The sequence below is a fragment of the Podarcis pityusensis genome, assembly GCF_964106645.2.
Source record: "Podarcis pityusensis genome assembly, chromosome: 12".
Taxonomy (NCBI): Eukaryota; Metazoa; Chordata; class Lepidosauria; order Squamata; family Lacertidae; genus Podarcis; species Podarcis pityusensis.
Window position 1 is genome coordinate 36375854 of NC_138037.1, and position 24169 is coordinate 36400022.

General features: G+C 44.9%; 2 long non-coding RNA genes across 3 annotated transcripts in view; one reads left to right on the forward strand and one right to left on the reverse strand.

Moving 5' to 3' along the window:
* LOC308459586 overlaps nucleotides 1–9496 on the reverse strand; it is a 51660-nt gene extending 42164 nt beyond the window's left edge. For both annotated transcript variants that reach the window (XR_013978188.1, XR_013978189.1), the window contains exon 1: nucleotides 9011–9496. This is a non-coding gene — a long non-coding RNA (uncharacterized lncRNA). The remainder of the gene's footprint in view (nucleotides 1–9010) is intronic.
* Nucleotides 9497–23083: 13587 nt separating this feature from the next.
* Nucleotides 23084–23861, forward strand: LOC308459599. Its single transcript, XR_013978207.1, has 2 exons — nucleotides 23084–23172; nucleotides 23535–23861. It is a non-coding gene; the product is annotated as an uncharacterized lncRNA (long non-coding RNA).
* The last annotated feature ends 308 nt before the right edge of the window (nucleotides 23862–24169 follow it).

The window sequence follows — 24169 nt, forward strand, 5'->3', positions numbered from 1 at the left end:
TGCACAGATCCTCACAGCATCATCTGAAGAAGTGGACTGTAGCCCCAGGGAAGCTTGTGCCAAAATGAGTTTGTAAATCTTTAAGGCAACACAATACTGTTTGGTGCAGTAAAAACAAACATTGCTGCTCCTCTGAAAAAAGTTTCAAAGCAGAAAACAATTGGTGTAGAGATATTCAGCAAAAGTAAGTCTCCAACATCCCCTCTACCAAAGTTTGCATGAAACGGGCTATAAAAGACGGTCTTGCAGATGGAAAAGGGTCAGGGTCAGTAAAGTTTTCTATTATGGCTAAAAATTACTTTACCCTCCCCCCAGCTTGGCTGACAGAGTAACTACTTTTGCTATTGCCAAATCTCAGTAAGTCTCCACGTTGGAAGTGAAAGGTTGCTTAATTATGGAAAAACTTAAGTCTTAAGGACATGTTTCGTTTCAGAACTAACATTTTAGGTTAACGTTATACTAAAGTTTGAGGAAAAAATCTTTCAGCCAAAGTGTCTAGTGGTTAACATGCTTAATTGTATTTTCAATAACGTATTACTACAGCTTCCATTCAGGCACACTATCAGTTGTGTTCTTACTAAAACGTTTACCTTTATTAAAAAAGGATTTTGAATTTTACAGATATTACACTCTTCAAATATATTCTGTCTATAAAAGAAAAAAATGTTACCTGATTTAGACCCTGATCAATTTTCCAAAGCCCTTTTACTATAAGACAGCAATACCTACTCCAACAAGTCTAATATGTGGCAACATACCACTATACCCTGAACAAAAGCTTTCATATTAAATTTTACTCTTTAAAAAACCTTCTTACAATTAAGGGGTGATGTTAAGAAAGCAAAAATCTGGTACATGTTAAGTATTCCAGAAAAATAGCAAGCATAATGAACTTGTGGCATGATCCAACCTATGAATCTAAGTTTCACCAAGTTCTATGCAACTTACTTCCAAGTGAGTCTAGGAGTGTAGCTTAGGTAGTGCTACAGAAACTATTCAAGCCCCATCAAAGTGGTGCACTGCCTGTAGCCTTTATTACCTAGTATCTGAACTACATGACAAGTTCAAAGACTAGGTAAGAAAGGCTACTGTTAGTTCCTTTAGAATATTAGTATATTTAGCAAAGCAATTTTTACAGTGGCATTTAGAAAAAACAGGTTATTTTACAGAACACAACTGCCAGCACAGTTATTAGCATTTACATTGTGGCACCTTAAAAACCAACTTTATTGTGACATTAAGAGAGCTCTCAGCTAGTCTCAGCGTATCATTCACCTTTCCCCATTCAGTAAAACAGCACATTTAAATATCCAGATGTTGTGCTATTTCAGCTTTCAGAAACTAGGAGGCCACAATCTTCAAAAGAGCAAAGGCTTTATTTAAACACAGGCATACAGTCTGGTGCTTTTGCATAACCACTCTGAGTAGTGCCACCTCTTCCAGCCCATTTGCTTTCAAGCCCTCCCATCCCACCCTGTTGGAAGCAGCTTGTAGTGACGTGTCCACCTGGGTTTCAGGAGTGCTGCATTAACTCCTTGGCTGCTGCAGCCCCTGGAGACAAAGTTCTGTAGTGCACTGACTTCTATCATAATCAGAGTCTGAGTGTCACAGAACTTTGCTTCCAAAGGCCAAATCTTCTTTTTCTCCACTAAAGGGAGTTTCGTCAACTGCAAGGCATCCTTTTCTTGCCAAATAAGAGGAGGATGAAGGAATTAAGAGATGCGGTTAAGACAACAAGCAAGCCACATATACAATTAGGTAACCCAAGAAGCCAGAACTTGGTATTTAGCAGGCTCCTGTTCCTAGATAGCATATTCCAGTTTGGGGGGTCCCAAGAAACAGATCTGAAAACCACAGAGAGAAAGGAATTTGTCACCAGCTGGATTCCCAGCTGCAAGCAGGGGCCTATCCTTAGGTACTCTTCAACTTGGCACCATTGGGGGAGGGGGAAAGCTTCCTTTAAAGCACAGCCCAGGTTGGCAGCTTACTCCCCCCCCCAACCAGCTGAGGAATAAGGGGCAGCTGGAAAACAAAAGATGACAAGGCAGGGGCAAAGCCCATTCCCCATATGCTGAAGACAGGACACCAGGCACCTATTACAGGGACTGCCTTAAAAAAAAGGGTGGAGGCAGCAAAGCGCTACTAGGGAAGATCACAGAAGGCCACGTCTACATATATCGTCCATGTACAATGCACACGCTGCACATGCAAGCTTACCAATGCTGCCCCACAACACACCCACCCGGAGCATTAAAACACCCTCTTTGCACCAAGCGACGCCCGAGAGAAACCAACCCCCTTATATGCAAGGTTCTGCAGCCTGGTCCTGGGAGGGGGGAAGCCCACCTGTCTTGTTCCGCGAACGGATCCGGATATGCACGAGCCCGGGCGCGACGCCCCCGAAGGCAGCAGCCTCCGCCACCCACCCACCCAGCCCGGCTGCGAGCATGCACGGCGAAGCGGAGGCGGCGTCGCAGGCAAGAGAGCCCTGCCCGTGCAAGAGGGAAGCGAGCCGCCGCCCCCCCCCCCCCCAGCCATGCGAAGGTGCAGAGGAGGCGGCGTCGACATGGCAAGCAATTCCGTCGTGTGCCCCCCCCAACACACACCTCGCCCCCTTTTGCACCTGGAGCAGCTCCCAATGCAACAGGTCCTTGCCAGCTGCAGCGGCCCCCGGTGCAAAAAGGGAGGGAGGGAAGGGCCGGGCGTCGTCCCTCCCCCCCATACACAAACCCCAGCGCGGGAGTGAGGGGAAGGGGCTGGTGTAGCGCCGAGCGGCGGCGCATCTTGGCCGCAGCTGCTGGCGGAGGCAGCGCCCCCACTTCCCACTCCGGGGTTGCAACGGCGGCAGCAGCAGCCGCCGCCGCCTCTTCCTCCTGCTTGCTTGCTTGCTTGCTTGCTTGCCTGCACCGCACCGCACCGCACCCCACCCCGCTGCCTGCCTGCCTGCCTCCCTCCGTCCTCCTCCGCCTCGCCGCCGCCTGCCGCTCTCCCTTTCCTCCTCATCCTGCTCCTGCTGCCGCTGCTCGCTCGCTCGCGCCCGGCTCCCGCGAGCCCCGCTCCATCTTGACTTTTGCCGACGTGGAAATTTTGGGTTCGGAGACGAGCTGCGCTCTTATTGGCTGGCGGAGGGCGGGGTCGGAGGTCACGGCTGCTGTCGCTGCTCCGCGCCAAGGAGTCTCTCTCTCTCTCTCTCTCTCTCTCTCTCTCTCTCTCTCTCAGGCAGAGAGAGAAAGAGAGAAAAGGGGTGGGGCGCAGCCAGCAGCACGGCCACGCCCACCCCGGGGAGAGGCGGAGGGAGCACCTGGGGGTGCGAGTTTGGGGGAGGAAGCGGGAGGGAGAGAGAAAGGAATGGGGCGGGAGGGGGGAGGGCGCGTGCCCCGTCCCAAGCGGTGCGCTGCCCTCGGCGGGGAGGGGGTCGTGAAGGCGGGCGGGGTGGGGAGAAAAGGAGGGGAGGGGAATGGGTGTGCCTGGAGTTCGAGGAAACCTGAGGACCCCGGTAGAAAGAGGGGAGCCAACCAGGTAGGACAGACCTGCAGACCTGCAATAGGCAGCTTAGGTGGGTTCAAGGAAGTGGCCTTATTAGGGTCACTCAGCGGGATGGGTGGGGTAAGGGATAGCGAGCAAAGCGAAATGCCCTCAGAAAAGTCAGAAGGGGGTTATCTGAATTGTAGGGTGCCTAAAGAAGCTAGGAGAGGATATGTTTATTAGATATTTAGTCTTCCTTCCTCCCATGAATGGGAAGCAGTTTGTAACACACACCCTCAGTGGGAATGTGCTAAGGTGGTGGAATAGCATCTTAGGGGTGAGTTGAGGTGGCTGGGAAAGCAAGCAAGTAAGGTGACGTTTGAGCAAGAGTTTGTTTCAAATAGCAGGTCTCGGTCCCTGGATTGTATGAGGTATTAATCAAAACAAGAGGGTATCTGAGCATGCCGCAGAACCCAGGCCAATGCAGGAGGCCATAACCAGCCTTGACCCCTCTGGGGCAGCACGGTTTCACTTCCCACCTCTGGGCGACTGTTACCCTGATGTAAGCAGACACATAGAAACTATACATAGTAAATAGATATTTAATACACCTTGTGTGTATCGTCAAGTTTAAAGTTGGAGGCCCTGAGCTTGGAAGGAATTATGCATGTGTTTACCTTTGAGGCTTGTCGTAGTTGTTGTTTACCAAGGAGTAAACCAAGAAAGGAGCAATTGCAAATTTCCACTCTGATCCTCAGCCCAGTCCAGTCCTGCCTGAACATAACTACCCTATGAGGAAAAGTTACAACGCTTGGTACTTTTTTAACTAAGAAAAAAGTGAAGTAAACGAAGGGGTGTGTGGCTGAGATCTGTAAAAGTGTGGAGAAAACGGATGGGGAGGGGGGGAAATCTCCCTCTCCTATTTCTGGAACATGGGATCATCCAATGAAACTAAATGTTGGGGAGATTGAGGACTGCAAAAAAAAAAATATTACTTTTTCATGTAGCATACAGATAAGTTAAATTATTTGCTGCAGGATGTAATGGTAGCTGTCAAATTGGACAGCTGTCAAAGGTGATTAGACAAATTTATGGAAGGTAAGTCGTATCAATGGCTACTAGGAATGGTGGCTTTATATTGCCACTAGTACCAGAGGCAATATGCTGGGAAACAAGGGCTGAAGTGTGCTGTTGCATTTGGCGTCCTCCTTGAGAGTTTCCCATTTGCACCTAGTAGTCCTATTGTGGGACCAGATAGAATAGATAGGCCTTTGGTCTGATGCAACCCAACTGCTCTCACATTCTTTTGTATTCCGTTCCAAATAAGTATGCGTAGGTTTGCAATAGTTTAAAGTTAATGGAATTATCTTCAGTTAGATCAAGACAACTCCAGGTTGGTGGACCAGGGCTGCACATATTTAAAAAGCTGCAAAGTTAGAACTTGCCGTCCTGTAAGAAACAACATGTACCTACAGAACATACTGTGAGTGCAAGGTGTGCGTAACAGTTCTGATTTATATCAAATCAGCTGCCACAACCCAATTGTCTGGTCAGTGTGTTTTTAGGCACTGTGACAAAAAAGAGGGTCTTATGCGGAGTGTTGACCGTACGATAGCGATGCAGATTTTTGCTTGGGAACTGGTCTTCATTGATAAATAGGATACATAAGACCGATAACTGCAGCCCTCAAGTAGTAAAATTATATGAGTAACCTAAAGCAGCTGGGAGATGGCATTCCACACAAAAGGAGCCAAAATAGGTGTAAATCTTCACCCTCATCTTGAGCTAGCCAGTAGCAAAACAATTAATACAAGGTAAGGCGTTTTCCAGCAAGCACAATGTTAACTCGACTTGCATGAACACACATAAGTCTGCCAGCTTCTAAACCGTGTCTATGCAGCTGTCGCTATGATAGGTTTAAGCACAATGCTTAGCTTGGATAAGATTTCCAATGACCAATCAGCAATTCTTCTCAATGGTTTTTTAGGGTTGTTTAGCTCATAAATATGCATTGCTCAAAGGGCCCCAATGAAACAGTCAGGCTAAGTTGATTTGTTACCACACCCTGAAGTTGCCTTTGTGCACTCATTTTCAAACTACAGTGGTGCCTCGCAAGACGAAATTAATCCATTCCGTGAGTCTCTTCGTCTTGCAGTTTTGTCGTCTTGCGAAGCACGGCTATTAGCGGCTTAGCGGCTATTAACGGCTTAGCGGCTATTAACGGCTTAGCGGCTTTAAGAAAAAGGAAACAAACTCGCAAGACGTTTCGTCTTGCAAAGCAAGCCCATAGGGAAATTCGTCTTGCGGAACGACTCAAAAAACGCAAAACCCTTTCGTCTAGCGAGTTTTTCGTCTTGCGAGGCATTCGTCTTGCGAGGTACCACTGTACTTAAGGAGCAGACATGCTAGCACAAAACCAGGCTTACAGTTGTCACAGCTACAGCTTTCTAAGGCTTTCCTGCCCTTCCCTTTCTTGCTGCACAAATTTGCTGCAGTTTCCTCTTTCTGGTCTGCACACCTAGGCTCCCCCCCCCCCTCAAAGCACTGTGCAGTCTCAATAAAGACACTGTCACCATCTAAAAGAAATGTTTTATCAGATCCTTTTTCATGAAAGGCTTCTAAACCTAACGGTGACAGAACAGCTGTGTTCTAGTATTTTAGAAGATGCCGGTTTCCTGCAAGCAACCCATAAAATACACTTGATAGTGATTCTGCCCAAAGAATAACAGCAGTATCTGAAACCAGCAGCTGACCAATACGTTGTTACCTTAAGAGACCAAAGATTTCTGGAAGGTTGGAACTGTGACCCATTTATCATGAGAACAGAGGATGCATCTACATTGTTGTAGCTATTTCATTGTCTGATGTTGCACATCTAAGCATCACTGAACATAGCAAGAACTTCCAAGGATACGTAAGACCAGGCCAACTACTCCCATATTTGCAATGGCCAACTGGTGGCCTGTAGGTTGAATCTGGCTTTAGGGACAATTTTGCTTGGCTCTCAGTTACATTAGTAAGGGATGGATAAGTTACAAGACAGAACTTTTCTATACCTTAATGTTATATTTATGGGTAGGGTTCTATGTAATACATCTAGCTGCTATGTCCAGGTCCATGGATTCCATAGCAATATAGGCCTTAAGCTTAGGAAGTACCAAAATTAATATAAACGTAGACAAGGATTGAATATCTCTTCAGAAAGAAGAAGGGCTCCTCCAGCCAATCTGTTTATCCAGCATTCATCCTGATTTGTTTGCACAAAGCTTACTGTGGTGGTTAGACTATATCCATTCTTCATTGAGCATTTGTTCTGATTTGTTTACAGAGCAGTTAGACGATGAGCTTTCATCCTGATTTGTTTGTGGTGTGTTTACACTTCTTCCTGTTAATCATTCACTCATCCCATACTTTTCGGTGCATTTCCTATGACAGCAAAAAGTTGCTTGGTTTTTTAAAGTGGATTTGTTGTGTTAGGGCAAAGGAGTGCTTTAATCCACTTTAATTGCACAAACCTAAAGTTCCGGTAGATGCTTGAATCCCTTTCACAAAATAGTGGAGGAACTTGAAGTTATTCATCCCTAATTCAAACACTAGATCAAAAAAGTCACATCCACACCATACAGTGGTACCCCTGGTTACAAACTTAATTCGTTCCAGAGATCCGTACTTAACCTGAAACCATTCCTAACCTGAGGTACCACTTTAGCTAATGGGGCCTCCCGCTGCCGCTGCCGCTGCCGCGCACAATTTCTGTTCTCATCCTGAGGTAAAGTTCTTAACCTGAGGTACTACTTCTGGGTTAGCGGAGTTTGTAACCCGAAGTGTTTGTAACCCGTGGTGTTTGTAACCCGAGGTACCACTGTACACTTAAAGCACATGGCTTCCCCCAAAGAACCCTGGGAACTGTAGTTTGTTAAGGGTGTTGAGAATTGTAGCTCTGCTAGGTGTAAACTTCAGCTTCCAGGATTCTTTGGTAGTATAGTATAAACGTCCTTTAAATGTGTGGTGTGGTTATACTCTCAGGTACAACTTTAGGGCTTCATAGGGGCATCTTGGAGGTGTGAATAGAATCCCTTCAAAGTTATGAAAAGTGGATGAAGAATACCTGGGTCTCTGGAGTATGCCACTTTTCCTCTTAGTGTCTAACATTATCTCCATCTCTTCTGAGGAGCCTTCTGACTTTATAGATTGGAGCCTTCTCTCAGTAACTTAGAGTTCTCATCTTAGCCTGCTGCTGTGACGAACCACATACATATCTCTGCTGCTTGGAGGAAGAGTTGGATATAAAAAGAATCAAGAAAAATGAAGAGCTGACAATTCCCGAATTAGGATTTAAAGATATAAATGAACAAAGACTTGGGGAACGAGGTTCATGAAAATTATTAGCAATGCCTTGTGCAAGATCACTTTAGCCTTATGCCCCTGATATATCTCCCTGTGGTCACCAGTGGAGAGAAAAAAATTATCCTGATCTGCCCTATGTGATAAATGGAAATGTTTACCCTTACAGACTTAAGCACCAGTATAATTTCCTTTGAAGATGCCTGGTTAATAGGTTTTGCTGACATTCAAGGTCTGTTTGATCATTACATTTTGGGTCAGAAAGGAATTTCCCTCGGGTCAAGTTAGCTGCTACTGACTCAGTGCTTTTCTTTTCCCCTTCTCCTATAGAAGCTGTCTGAAAACCTGCTTCTGTGGGTGTTCTACAGCAGATCTCTTGCTTTCTGGATTACATGGATCAGTTGATGATGGGAATGGCTATAGCTCAGTGCTCTTGCATGCAAAAGGTCCCCGGTTAAATCAGCAGAATCTCCAGCTAGGGCTGAGCAAGAATCCTGCACAAAATCCTGGAGAGCCACTTCCAGCCATCGTCACTGCACCTTGGGCTATGGGTGGATTATGAGCAGGGCCTCTCTGGTCAATCTCAAAGCATGGGCCGCTTGGTATTGTGGGAGATACTCATTTAAGAACTTAGGTTATGGGTAGTTATACTAGTACAGGATTTCCCCAACTTGGGTCTCCAGCTGTTTTTGGACTACAGTCCCCATCATCCTTGACCACTGGTCCTGCGAACTAGGGATGATGAGATTTGTAGTCCAAAAACAGCTGCAGACACAAGTTTGGGAACTGCTGTACTAGTACCAACCCCTTGAATTGAGCCCAGTAGCTCACAGGCAACCAGTGGTGTTTTAAGAACCTCCTCTAACTGCCCCTCATTTAACAGCTGGGCAGTCATATTATGTATCAGCTGTATCTTCAGGACCATCTTCAGGTGTAGCCCATGTACAGGATGTTGCATCCATCCAGTTGTGAGAGATCCAATTATTAGAGCATGGATAAACAGGCTATCCTGGTCCAGGAATGGCCAGAGTTGGCAGAACAGCCAGAGTTGGGCAGAGGCACTCCTTACCACTGAGGTCACCTGCAACAGCTTTGAATCGAGGAGAAACCCACAAGCCACATCCGTTCTTTGAAAGGGAGTGCAGCCACATCCATAATAACCCATCTCCCTAATTCCTAAAGTTGAGAACCACCTACTCACCGTATCTCTGTCTTGTCAGAATTAAAGCTCTGTTTATTGACCTTCACCCAGTCCACCATGGCATCCAGGCATCTGTCCAGCAGCTGCACAGAATCTTCTGGTTCGGGTGAAATGAAGAGCAAGCGAGAGAGCTGCAGCCCAGCTCCCAGGGGCTTCATACAGAGGTTGAACAGAATGTGGGGACAGACTCGAACCCCAAGCAGAAAGGGAAAGGGCATGAGTCCCCCCACAATATTCTCTGGTACCAACCCTGCAAGTAGGAGCAGAATAACCAAAAGACAAGTAAAACACCACTGAAGGATTGAGGAGAATTGACCAGGAACGTTGCCCTGTCTGCCAGTAGATGTGATTTGGACCCAAGAGGCTTCTTTCAGCTTCCAAGCAGGGCATAAGACACTTGGGTAGCTCTTGCGAAAGCCTCCTGTTTTCATCTGCGAGCAGTGCTTGCCCCTTTGCCAATATTGGGTTGTGTTATTCAACCCCTTGAGATGCATCAACTTTTAACTTCTTAAGGAGCAAACAGAATGTTCTGCTTTGGGAACTGAAAGAAATTTTTCAATGTTTTGGTCAAGACGGGAGCATCAGTATTAGTGTGTACAATCAGGCTGATTGACAGCAAGCTGATTGAGATCCTGGCCTTTCCTCTTAGCAGTTGCTGGTCTCCTGCAGATGACCTCTTCATTGAGCTTTATTGCACAAAGCTTACATGGAGGTGAGAATATGCCCAGCCTTTATTTATTGAGTGTTCATTGTGATCTGTTGGTGGGTAGTTTATCTGACAATAAGCATTCATCATTGTACGTTTGCACGGTGGTTTTGCATCTTCCCATCATTCATTGGTTCATCACATACTTCCCCCTGTCGTGTTCCTAACTGCAAAAAAACTGGATTAGGACGACAGATGCTTTCATCCACTTTAACTGTGCACAACCTCAGTTTGCAATATGTGGTTGAATCCCCCCTGTGAAATATTGACAGGCCAGAGTGTGCATTGCGGTCCCCAGTTTCCATCGCAAGCACCAGCTGGAGCAAAGAGGGCCTGTGTATTTTAGCAGCCCCTACCATTACTGAAAGCTGGTCTAATTGAAGAGAGTCTTCTTTTCCTACAGGAGGTGCTGCAATTCCATGCATGCTCCAAGTCCTAGAAAGATCTGAGCTAGGGTGAACTGATGTCATCAGCTTGCCCCTTCATAACCAAAAGGATCCTGAGTTGGAGAGGGAAGTGGAACCCAGTTCCTTACCCCCAGCCCACAAAGACACTTTTTGGGATTTGGGACCCAAGAATGTATGCCAGGGGATGCACACCCTCGGAGTTCAGTTTTCTTATCCCATGCTGCCAAAGGTCCTTTCAGTTGTGAAAGCACAAATGCCACAGGGCACACACCATGGAGCCCAATGTTGTTCTCCATACCATCAAAGGTCCTTGCCTTTGTCAAGGGGTAGCTCTCCCTGAACACCAACAAAATCTGGGGAAGATGTACACCTGGGAAATGTTCACAGGCAGGGCTGGCCCACCCACAAGGCAAGGTGAAACAACTGCCTCGGGTGGCAGGATTCACAAGGCAGCAGATCCAGCCCCCAAGGAATGCATTACCCACCACTGCTGCCACAGTAGCAGCCCCTCAACTACCGTGTCCCCCCCCCAGGTGGGGGACCACATTTACCGAGAAGCCACTGTGTAATGCCGCCTCCACAATGGCCTCCTGCTGAATACGAGGCACTCTTTGTCTCCTCCCAACCCTAGGAAGGAAATGGCAGGGACTGCCCTCTAGAGTGTTTTGTCTGGCGTGAATCAGAGTGCCCCCCAAGACAGCCTTGGATTTCCAGTTCAGCCATTGGGCAAAGTTGGTTTGATTCCCTCCACCCTTGTTCCTGATGTAGATCTTCACTCACCCCTTCTTCTCTGGGGCGGGACCGTTTTGTGATTTGCCTCAGGTGGCAAGATGTATTGAGCCAGCTGTCTTCACAGGCCCCCTCTTGGGTAATAACTTTCTAAATTAAAATAAGTAAGCGATTGCTGAGTATAAGGCCATGAGAATTGTAGTGCTGGATCAAAGGAAACGTCCATCTGGCCCAGTCCATTTGTCTCCCAACAGTGGACAGCAAGATGCATCTAGCCAGCATTTGGTGAGGTTTCCTATTTAGCTGCTATAGTTAATAGTCATTGACAAAACCTATCTTCCACTTATTTGTCTGTTGCTTTGTAAAAAGTGAGCAAGTCATCACCATGGCTTTCTACATGGTTTCTCTCATCCTTAATACATTAGTTACTGTACATTATAGTACTTAAATATATATTTTTTATTCTGTATCTCTATTCATTTCCCCCACCTTGCATCCAAGCAGCTCAGAGTAGTATATATGGTTCTCACCACTATCGCTTTATGAGCCTAGTATAAAAAGTATTAAAAAAACATGTAGAATATAAAGTGATCATCATCTCAGCAAGTACTGAATATGTTTAAAAACTGGGATCACACGAATGAACAAAGGCTAAATGCCGAAGTTGACCCTGGAGCTAAATCACTTTCCTTACACCTATTAGGAAGTAGCAAGTGCATAATCAGGGAGCATTGCCGCAATGTTTTCATTTCATGCGCTTGTGACAGTTCATGTGCATAACCTTAAACACAGGTGGAAGCATTTATCTAAACGACAAAAGACCTTTCCAGAGAAATCTGCATGTATTGACTTTTCAAAGTATTTCAGTGTCATAGTTATCATCCTTACTAGTTGCTACTCCTAACATGGACATACATCACAATAATATAAGTGAATCAGCCTATGAATACAGGATCTAAATTACAGCCTTACATATCAATATTCATCTCATGAAATAGTTATATGAAGGTAAATTTTGGAGAAAGCATTTCTCACCTTCTTGATTTCCTCTCCTTCCATCCCTTTGTCTTCATATAGACTCCCCTTTACTTTGTTTTTGCTTTTTCCCCATGTGATTCTTTTTGCCGTCTGTATTTTCCTGCCTTTCTTTGCACTTCTTTTGCATCTGAGATGTTGCTGCTTCTTGCATACATTTCGTTCCCCCAATTTTTTTCTGATCACACCCTAATATTGGGGCAAAGGCCCATATATGCAAATGCCACAGAGTTGGCCTGCTATGTGTACTGGATATTGATTTTACACTCTGTGTGTGTGCAGCCCAAAAATCAATATTTCAGTAGACTCCAGTGTGTGTGTGCTGGTGTAATGGAGCCCAGCCTGCTAATGCAACACGCAGGGGTCCTCATTCAGAGATTGAGGTCAGTCACTAAATGGAAATGTGTTTTCTTATTTTGTCGACTTCAGAGTTAGTATAAGGGCCAGTGCATTGAACATATCAGGTTGCTTCAACAGAACATTGCACTGCCCACACTCTATATTTCTATAATATACTGTAGATTTCAAAAGCAAATGCATTTCCTGAGAAATTTTGCTTCTGCTCCATATTGAACACAATAGGCTTTCTTTCCTCCATAGGAATGCCAGATTCAGTCTAACAGCGCAGTCCTATGGAGAAAACCTATTGTGTTCAATGCAGAGCTAACATTTCTCAGGAAGTGATATTACTGAGATGTTTCTTTTTCTCCGCCACCTAGAAAAAGGTCAGGTTGAAGAGTTTTCTCCAGATATTCCCCAGCCCATTCTTGTGATGGGTGCCATCTTCCTTGCCCCCACCCCAGATTCAGGGAATTTCTGAAGACCATGTTGGGCAGTGTAGCAATTTAGAGTTTCCTCTGTGCACATTTTCCTTCTGTCGCCCATTTCTTTGAATTGGAAATTGGGAGGGTCCTTGGCTGCTGAGGAAATTCAATCTGGTTGCTGAGTCTTGTGTTTCAGTGAGACGAGGTCGCTCAGAAGGTATCAGTAAAGGCTCACATAATGTCTCCAGGATTAATGTCCAATCAAGTAAATAAATGGTAGAACTCGTTTTTCCAGAGATTAGTCTACCTCCGTCACTCCAAGCCAAGGCTGCTATCCTGAGATCAGTGGTGCATGTTCTTGTAACGGACTGAAATCAATGGGACACAACTGGGCATAAATGAACAGAGGATTGCAACCATAAGGTGTATTTTATCTGAAGCTCTGGTTGTCCTGGTTAGCTTCACTATATCAGTGCAATAAACTGTTGGGAGAAGGAGAAGATAAATTATTGTACAGCATCATAGTATCTCATCATATATAGGTAAAGGACACCTGGACGGTTAAGTCCAGTCAAAGGCGACACTGGGATGCGGCGCTCATCTTGCTTTCAGGCTGAGGGAGCCGGCATTTGTCCACAGACAGCTTTCCGGGTCACGTGGCCAGCATGACTGAAAAGCTTCTGGCACAACAGGACACCGTGACAGAAACCAGAGTGCATGGAAATGCAGTTTCCCTTCCCGCTGCAGTGGTACCTATTTATCTACTTGCACTGGTGTGCTTTCGAACTGCTAGGTTGGCAGGAGCTGGGACAGAGCAACGGCAACTCCATCACAGGGATTCGAAATGCTGACCTTCTGATTGGCAAGCCCAAGAGGCTCAGTGGTTTAGACCACAGTGCCACCCGTGTCCCTGTTCATCATATATGCACCATATCTCACACTATGAATACACATATAGTCATCACCACACACAGGTCAACTAAGATTAATAGCTAAACCTTTCAGGATAAGCAACCCAACTAAAGAGAACTCTATATTGAATTTGAATCATTAGGTGGCTGCAGCAATGATGATAATTAATATATGTGATAATCTGAGAGCATTGCAGTGCATGGCAAAAGACAAATTATGTTGAAGTTAGATATTCCTGCTTCTGGTGAAAAGGAACAGCTGGGCTATTTGTGCTGAGAAATTAATTTTGCTAATAAAGTGTAGGCTTTATGGCATATAGGTCATTCAAGGAATACTCCATTATCCACATGAATCAATACGAGAGTACCGGTACATTAAAATTAACCCTTTTGTTTTCTAAAAGTTGACAATATGTTTTGATAAAATTATGCATATTGATTGGGAGAATTTCTTAGGTTTAATTTGGCATTGCTATGTCATTTGTAGTTGTTGATTACAGATTAATAGAATAATTAGTGCAATAGAGGACGGGCAGATGTATTGTCAGAGTTAAGTAGTACAGTGGTACCTCGGGTTACATACGCTTCAGGTTACAGACGCTTCAGGTTACAGACGCTTCAGGTTACAGACTCCACTAACCCAGAAATAGTACCTTGGGTTAAGAACTTTGCTTCAGGATGAGAACAGAAATTGTACAGCGGTGGCGCGGCAGCAGCGGGAGGCCCCATTAGCTAAAGTGGTGCTTCAGGTTAAGAACAGTTTCAGGTTAAGAATGAACCTCCGGAACGAATTAAGTACTTAACCCGAGGTGCCACTGTACAGGAAATCCTGAACAAGCAGAGATGTGATTCCTCTCATGGTGACAGCTAGGGGAGAAGTAAAAGATGCTGAAATTCTGTTTGCTGAAATTCTGTTTTTGACACAGCTGTCAAAGAGACCCGAACCTTACCCTAGCTGATAACACCTCAAGACTTCAGCAGGGCTGGCCCAAGATATTTTGGCACCTGAGACGAATCCCAAAATTCCCACCCCCTTATCACGGAAGAAGGGGTGAATAGGGTTGCCATACCTCCAGAATTTCCCAGACATAGCCAACATTTGGTAACTGGAAACAGTGCCCAGGCAGAAGTGTCCTGGAAAATATGGATGTATGGCAGGCCATGTTGGAAGTGTAGATTCTGGCAAATTTTATTAAAAACACCTCCGACCACAATGCTGTGAAGATGGAGATGAAACTAACACCAACTGGCTCCTTCAGATGGAGGATGAATGACACCTTATTTAGAGATGGAGATGTGATTAAGAAGGCCCAAAAAACTTTGAGAGACTATTTTGAGATAAATATGAACACTAATGTTGAAAAAAGAGTAATCTGGGATGCAAGCAAAGCGGTTATGAGAGGGTTCCTGATACAACAGAATGCAATAAAGAAGAGAAGCCAAAATGAGAAGAAAGATAAAATTTTGGAGAAAATAAAAGAAAGTGAGAAGAAATTGAGAGCAAAACCAAAGTCGCAGGAGATTTTGAGAGAAATAAAGTTATATCAAGTACAATATATGGAAATGATGAATCAGGAAATAGAATGGAAAATTAAACAAATGAGACAAAAAACATTTGAATCAGCTAATAAATGTGGGAAACTGCTGGCTTGGCAAACGAAAAAAAGACAAAAATTAAACACTATTACAAATTTAGAAGTGGAAGGAAAGAACATACACAACCCAGCTGAGATTAGAAACTGTTTCCAGAGGTACTTTAAACAATTATATACACAAGGGCCACAGAAAGAAATGGATATAGATCGATTTTTGAAGATAAATGGACTACAAAAAATCTCTCAAGAAAGTAAATTAATGTTGAACTATAAAATATCTGATCAGGAAGTAGAAGGTGCCATTCTAAACATGCAATTAGGCAAATCTCCAGGACCGGATGGGCTGACTTCTAGATACTATAGATCCTTGAAAGAGTGCTTAGTACAACCTTTAAAGGAAGTCTGCAATGAAATATTGGAAGGGAAAAGGGCACCAGAGTCGTGGAAAGAAGCGTATATTACACTTATACCGAAAACAGAGACTGAAAAGACTCAGCTTAAGAACTACCGCCCCATATCATTACTTAATGTGGATTACAAAATTTTTGCAGATATTTTGGCCAAGAGATTGAAAAAAGTGTTGACGGAAGAGATTCATAAAGATCGAGCGGGCTTTCTCCCGGAAGACACTTGTCTGACAATTTGAGGAATATAATTAATATTTTGGAAAAACTAGAAGTGAACATAAATACTAAAGCAGTTTTGATATTTGTGGACGCGGAGAAAGCTTTCGATAATATCTCTTGGAGTTTTATGAAGAAGAACTTACAGGGGATGGGGGTAGGCCAAGGCTTTGAAAACGGTATAGGTGCAATTTATTCAGAACAAAAGGCTAAACTAATTGTAAATAATGTGGTGACAGAAGAATTTAAGATAGAAAAAGGGACATGACTAGGTTGCCCAATCTCCCCATTGCTTTTTATATCGGTCCTGGAGGTTTTGCTGAATATGATTAGAAGGGACCAGTTGGTTAGCGGTATAAAAGTCGGAGCCAAACAGTACAAATTGAGAGCATTTGCAGATGACTTAGTATTGACGCTACAGGAGCCAGAATCTAGTACCAAAAGGGTTTTAGAACTGATTCAAGAATTTGGTCAGGTTGCAGGATTTAAACTGAATAAGTTAAAAACCAAGGTTTTAGAGAAAAACTTAACACCAATTGAGAGAGAGAGGTTTCAGAATGAGACAGGTTTAACAGTGGTTAAGAAAGTGAAATACCTGGGGATCAACATGACAGCAAAAAATGGGAATTTATTTAAAGACAACTACGAAAAATGTTGGGCTGAAGTGAAAAAAGATTTAGAAATTTGGTCAAATTTGAAGCTTTCACTGCTGGGCCGTATTGCTGCGATAAAAATGAATGTATTGCCTAGAATGTTGTTTTTGTTTCAAACATTGCAAATTGTGGACAAAATGGATTGTTTCAAGAAGTGGCAGAGAGACATTTCTAGATTTGTCTGGCAGGGCAAGAAGCCTAGAATAAAATTTAAAATACTAACAGATGCAAAGGAAAGAGGTGGATTTGCCCTGCCAGACTTTAAACTTTACTATGAATCAGCAGCTTTTTGCTGGTTGAAAGAATGGCTGCTTCTTGAAAACACAGACATTTTGGATTTAGAAGGTTTTAACAATGTGTTTGGATGGCATGCATATCTGTGGTATGATAAGGTCAAAGCACATAAAGCATTCAAAAACCATATTGTCAGGAAAGCATTGTTTAATGTCTGGATAAGATATAAGGATTTATTGGAAAATAAAACTCCAAGGTGGCTGTCACCGATGGAAGCAAAAGCACTGAAAAAACTCAATATGGAGGCCAAATGGCCGAAATATTGGGAAATTTTGGAACAAGAGGGAGATAGACTGAAATTGCAGAGTTTTGAGAAACTAAAAAACAAAGTGCGAGATTGGCTTCATTATTATCAGATAATGGAGGCATATAATTCGGATAAGAAAATTGGCTTCCAGGTGGAAAAATCAAAATTAGAAACAGAACTGTTAGAACCCAAAACTAAGATTTTGTCAAAGATGTATAACTTGCTGTTGAAATGGAATACTCAGGATGAAACGGTGAAATCTGCTATGATTAAATGGGCACAAGACGCTGGACATAATATAATGATGGCTGACTGGGAACAGTTATGGACCACAGGTATGAAGTTTACGGCATGTAATGCCTTAAGAGAGAATATTATGAAAATGGTATACAGGTGGTACATGACCCCAGTCAAGCTTGCAAAAATCTATCATTTGCCCGATAATAAATGTTGGAAATGTAAAGAAACTGAAGGTACATTCTTTCACCTTTGGTGGACGTGCCCAAGGATTAAGGCTTTCTGGGAGATGATCTATAATGAATTGAAAAAAGTATTTAAATATACTTTATTGAAGAAACCAGAGGCCTTTCTCCTGGGCATAGTTGGCCAATTGGTGCCAAAGAAGGATAGAACTTTTTTCATGTATGCCTCAACAGCAGCAAGAATACTCATTGCAAAGTATTGGAAGACACAAGATCTACCCACTCTGGAAGAATGGCAGATGAAGGTGATCAACTATATGGAACTGGCGGAAATGACTGGCAGAATCCGAGACCAGGGAGAAGAGTCGGTGGAAGAAGATTGGAAGAAATTTAAAGACTATTTACAGAAATATTGCAAAATTAATGAATGTTAGAATGATGTTGGATAGAAATTAAGTGGTTTTTAGCTGCAATACTATAAGGGAATATGAAAAATGGATTATTAATAGGTAAAAATTTAATGTTACAATATTTTAAGATTAAAGATTAGGATAAACAAAGAGGGGGAGGATTTGCTGAACCAACAAACTGAACTGGAATACAAAAAAGGGAGGCGTGAGGAGGTCCGGGAAATAAGCTAATGAAAAATAAGTAATGGAAAGATTGTGTTGTTTTTAATTATTTTTATTTTGTATTTTTCTTTTTTTCTTTTTATTTTGTAATATTTTGAAAATCCTAATAAATATCTTATTTTTAAAAAAACACCTCTTAAATTCTTATTATTATTAGCAAGAAAAGCTCAACAACTTTGGGTAAAACTAAAAAAAAAAAAAAGCTCAACAAGAAATAAACGGCACAGGCAAAATGCAAAACAGAAGCAGGAACTGACAGAAAATTCCCTCAAACTCAGAGGGTCCTGAATTCCTCTGAATTCCTCTGAAACAGCACTTGCCACCTAAATGGAAACAGAAACTGGGCAAAGCAAACTTCCTCAGAGGAGTTCTCCAACCTTGATGCATCTGTAGAAAAGACAACTGTCCCAGGTAACCTTCAAAAGTGCTGCAAAGGCAGCTGGAGCGAAATCCCAGAGTAAGATCTCAAGGAAGATCTTTTCTCCTTTGGGCTGTAAGATAGGGCAACATTCTATAGACACAGCATAGGGAACATGTGGCCTATGAGATGCTTGTGGTCCTTAGTCTGAGTTCATGAGGCCCCAGAAATGGGCTGGTTCTGAGAGAAAGAAACGGGGGGGGGGGTGTCCTGAGAATGCAATACAAGCCTGCATTGCTGTAGACTGCAGGGCCTGCTCCCTTCCAAGGCCTTTTCCAACTGCCCCAGGGGCGTGGTCCAGGCCCTTACTTGGAACAAACTTTTGGGGAAGTGTCGGAAGTTGTTCTGCCATTGCTTCCCGGTTCCAAGTGGTTAATGTATTTAAAATGTCCTCAAGCAGTCGGTGGCGTTTAAAATTTTTATTTCTTTTTTTCCTTTTTTCCTTTGCTGGGGGTGGGTGGGCGGGATGGATATTTGGTTGGGGATTAATTTTAGTATAATTGTTCTGTTTTTGTTTTTTATTGTTTTATTGGTTCTGTATAGATTGTGTTTTGTTTTTAAGGGGTGGGATCAGGGCTGCTTGGGAGTGGGGCCCCAGCCAACATGATGGCTGGGACAAGTTCCACAGGGGGGGAAGCACTGGGACATCCGATCTCAGTGATCACGGGTAGGAGGAGGAGTTACGCTAAGATCAGACCATGTCATTACCGAGGAGGCAGGTTTAGTCATTGTTTGAAGACTATCCCTGCCTCCGGGTCTGGCCTTGACCGGATGGATACTGGAATCAACAGGGGAAACCCACATGACCTGAAGGTGTTGCTGTGTAATGCCAGGTCAATGATGAATAAAACCACTGCCATCCACGACCTGATTGTGGATGGAGGATTTGACCTGGCATGTGTGACAGAGACCTGGTTGGAGGAAGCAGATGGGCCGGCCCTTGCCGCTGCTTGCCCACCAGGTTTCTCTTACACACAGCAACCCAGGTCATGTGGACGGGGAGGGGGGGTTGCAGTGATTTTTAGGAAGTCATTAGCTTGCATCAGGCGTCCTACTGGGAAGACCCAGTTTTCTGAGTGCATGTTCTGGAAGCTGGGCAATAGGGGCAGTACAGGATTCTTTTTGGTGTACCGACCTCCCCGCTGCACCAAGGATTCCCTGTCCGAGCTGCTTCAGGTCGTGGCGGATGTTCTCCTGGAGACACCTAGTTTGCTTGTCCTAGGGGATTTTAACATCCATGCCGACATGACCTTACAAGGGGCCGCTCGGGACTTCGTGGAAAGCATGGCCTCCATGGAGCTGTCCCTGAATAAGTTTGGTCCAACTCATAGTCATGGACATGCCTTAGACCTGGTGTTCACCTCTAGTGATGTGGGTGATCTGACACTAAGTAAAAGTGAAACAAAAGAAGTGCCATGGTCAGATCACTTCCTGGTGCAACTGGACTTCTCCATGACCCTTCCCCTCTGCAGGGAGGTGGGACCAATTCGGATGGTCAGCCCCCGCCACTTAATGGATCCAAATGGTTTCCAGAGAGTGGTAGGGGATGCTTTAGCCCATGTTGATGGCCTTTCAGCTGATTCCCTGGTGGCCCGCTGGAATGCGGAGTTAACCAGGGCTATCGACTGTCTGGCTCCGAAGCGCCCTCTCCGATTGCATGGAGCCCAGACAGCCCCGTGGTTTTCTTCGGAGCTGAGGGCAATGAAACAATCGCTGAGACGGCTAGAGCGTCGGTGGCAGAAAACTCACTCCGAATCTGACCGGACACGGGTTAGAGCTCAACGTTGAGCCTACCAAGTGGCGATAGCGACGGCGAAGAAGACTTTCTTCACTGCCTCTATTGCATCTGCAGAAAATAGTAGCAGGAGACTCTTTCAGGTGGTCTGCAACTTAACGGAACCACCTTTACCACCGGGGCCTTGTAAAGACACCAAGATCTCCTGCAACGATTTTGCAAAGTTTTTTGCAGATAAAATCACTCATATTCGGAAGGAGCTAGACACCACCGTGGGAGCAGGGCTGGGGCGGGAGAGTGCTAGAGCCCTGTCTGGTCAAGTTGCATGGAATCAATTTCAATCTGTTACCCCCGAGGATGTGGACAGGCTGCTTAGACGCGTGAAACCAACCACCTGTCTCCTTGATCCTTGCCCATCCTGGCTAATAAAAGCAAGCTGGGAAGGGCTGGGCGATGGGCTTTGCGGGGTGGTGAATGCTTCCCTCTGTGAGGGAACATTCCCAGATCCGCTGAAAGAGGCGGTTATTAAACCGCTTCTTCAAAAACCATCTTTAGACCCAGCCAGTATGGCCAACTATCGCCCAGTCTCAAATCTTCCATTTTTGGGCAAGGTGTTTGAGCGAGTGGTTGCTGAACAACTCCAGGCACGCCTGGAGGATGCGGACCATTTGGATCCCTTCCAATCGGGATTCAGGCCTCATCATGGGACTGAAACTGCCTTGGTCGCACTGGTTGATGGTCTCCGGCGAGCTAGGGACAAAGGTGAGAGCTGTTTCCTAGTTCTGCTGGATCTCTCAGCGGCCTTTGATACAATCGACCATAACATCCTTCTGGACCGTCTAGAGGGGCTGGAAGCTGGGGGCACTGTTATACAGTGGTTTCGCTCGCTCCTTCCTCCTGGGCCGTGTTCAGAAAGTGGTGGTGGGGGATGAGGGTTCAGACCCCTGGGCCCTCACTTGTGGGGTGCCTCAGGGTTCCGTCCTCTCCCCCATGCTTTTTAACATCTACATGAAGCCGCTGGCAAAGATCATCAGGGGGTTTGGACTGGGTGTCCATCAATATGCAGATGATACCCAGCTCTACCTCTCTTTCAAATCAGAACCAGTGAAGGCGGTGAAGGTCCTGTGTGAGTGCCTGGAGGCGGTTGGAGGATGGATGGCGGCTAATGGATTGAGGTTGAATCCTGACAAGACAGAAGTACTGTTTTTGGGGGACAGGGGGCGGGCTGGTGTGGAGGACTCCCTGGTCCTGAATGGGGTAACTGTGCCCCTGAAGGACCAGGTGCACAGCCTGGGAGTCATTTTGGACTCACAGCTGTCCATGGAGGCGCAGGTCAATTCTGTATCCAGGGCAGCTGTCTACCAACTCCACCTGGTACGCAGGCTGAGACCCTACCTGCCTGCAGACTGTCTCGCCAGAGTGGTGCATGCTCTAGTTATCTCCCGCTTGGACTACTGCAATGCGCTCTATGTGGGGCTACCTTTGAAGGTGACCCGGAAACTACAACTAATCCAGAATGCGGCAGCTAGACTGGTGACTGGGGGCGGCTGCTGAGATCACATAACACCGGTCTTGAAAGACCTACATTGGCTCCTAGTACGTTTCCGAGCACAATTCAAAGTGATGGTGTTGACCTTTAAAGCCCTAAACGGCCTCGGCCCAGTATACCTGAAGGAGCGTCTCCACCTCCATCGTTCTGCCCGGACGCTGAGATCCAGCGCCGAGGGCCTTCTGGCGGTTCCCTCATTGCGAGAAGCAAAGCTACAGGGAACCAGGCAGAGGGCCTTCTCGATAGTGGCGCCCGCCCTGTGGAACGCCCTCCCATCAGATGTCAAAGCGAGAAATAACTACCTTACATTCAGAAGACATCTTAAGGCAGCCCTGTTCAGGGAAGTTTTTAATGTGTGATTTTAGTGTATTTTTGGTTTCTGTGGAAGCCGCCCAGAGTGGCTGGGGAAACCCAGCCAAATGGGCGGGGTACAAATAATAAATTATTATTATTATTATATAGACTCTACCCGTGTTTGGCTCTGACTCCACCCAACATCAGCTACAGCCCCCACTGACTCTTCCCATGGGTCAACGGCCTTTCATAGGAAAAAATTACTCCACTCCTGCCGTAGACACAGGGTACGAGTAACCATTTGTGGTACTGGGGGACAAGAAGTGTGGCTAATAGATTAGCTCTTGTCCTGCTTGATATGATATGGAGATCTTGCTTCTAACCCACTCTGCACCTCTAGAAGGAAGATGGCTCAGTTGTAAAACATGTATTTTGCTCGCAAAAGGCCCACATTCAACCCATTGCTCTCTGGGAAAGACAATGGTTCTATTGTTGTATTCTGTCTTGAATACTTTAGTCGAGATTTTTGCATTGCAGGGGGTGGACCAGAAGACCTTTGGATTTCCTACCAACTCTATAATTCTACACCTTGCTAACAAAGGTCGGTATAGTAAAAGCTATGGTTTTCCCAGTAGTGATGTATGGAAGTGAGAGCTGGACCATAAAGAAGGCTGATTGCCGAAGAACTGATGCTTTTGAATTATGGTATGGAGGAGACTCTTGAGAGTCCCATGGATGCAAGAAGATCAAACCTATGGATTCTGAAGGAAATCAGCCCCGAGTGCTCACTGGAAGGACAGATCATGAAGCTGAGGCTCCAATACTTTGGCCACCTCATGAGAAGAGAAGACTCCCTGGAAAAGACCCTGATGTTGGGAAAGATGGAGGGCACAAGGAGAAGGGGACGACAGAGGACAAGATGGTTGGACAGTGTTCTCGAAGCTACCAGCATGAGTTTGACCAAACTGCGGGAGGCAGTGGAAGTCAGAAGTGCCTGGTGTGCTCTGGTCCATGGGGTCACAAAGAGTCGGACACGACTAAACGACTAAACAACAACAACTGTAATTCTAAGCTCTGAAGAGCAGTTGACAGTCAGTGTTGACAACACCAAGCTAGCTGGACCAATGGTCTGACTTGGCATAGCACAGGTTCCCATAAAAATCTTTTAGATCCTTCCTCTTTATATTTCCATATATTTGCCACACTGAATATTTTAATTCTCTCTTATATACGTTTATTTTATACCTGTTGTTATCTGATGTGAATCTTAAGAGAGGGGGGAATCGGATGTAAATAGGTAGATGTTTAAAGAATAAGATTGTTAATAAGTAACAAGATGAAATAAATAAACCTTATTTCACTTGTATGTGGATTATATAAGGTTGCGCTCTGTGTTTTTTTTTGGGGGGGGGGGAACAAATATTTTTAAATGTGTGAGAGAATTTTAGCTGTGAAACTGATTTCAAAGAACTGCGGCTAATTAAAATCGTTCTGTACAATCTGCTTCTAGTGCTCTCCAAGATATTTATATCCTGAGAACATCTTCGGTTCACACATTGTCCTATGGAAGACAGAGGAGTGACTACTGACAGCATTTGTAAAGTAAAGCCATTACAGGCCCAAAGCCCGTGGTGGGTTTTGAAGCAAGATCTGAGAGCAATGAGCGAGGCACACAAATAGGACCACGACATCTTGTGGAAAAGTTAATTAGGTAATTAGACTGAAAGCTGGTGTCTGGTCCAAATTCAAACCAACGAAGCTTCATATTTGAGCATGGATTTGAACCTGGGTCCTTCTGGAACTAGGAAAGAAAGAGAAATTTAATTCACATTTAAAGGTGAGCTTAGCTAATTCACACCTTCTGAAACAATGCATGAACTGGGACAGCTCAGTTGGTAGATTATGAGGCTTTTCATATCAGGGTCGAGGGTTCAAGCCCCACATTGGGCAAAAGATTCCTGCATTGCAGGGGGTTGGACTAGATGGCCCTGGTGGTCCCTTCCAACTCTATGATTCTATGAAACGGAACCATCCTTTGAAATTCACACTATCCTAATTTTACCATGCAGCTCCCCAGCCAAGTAACATGTAAAAGGTAAAGGGACCCCTGACCATTAGGTCCAGTTGTGACCGACTCTGGGGTTG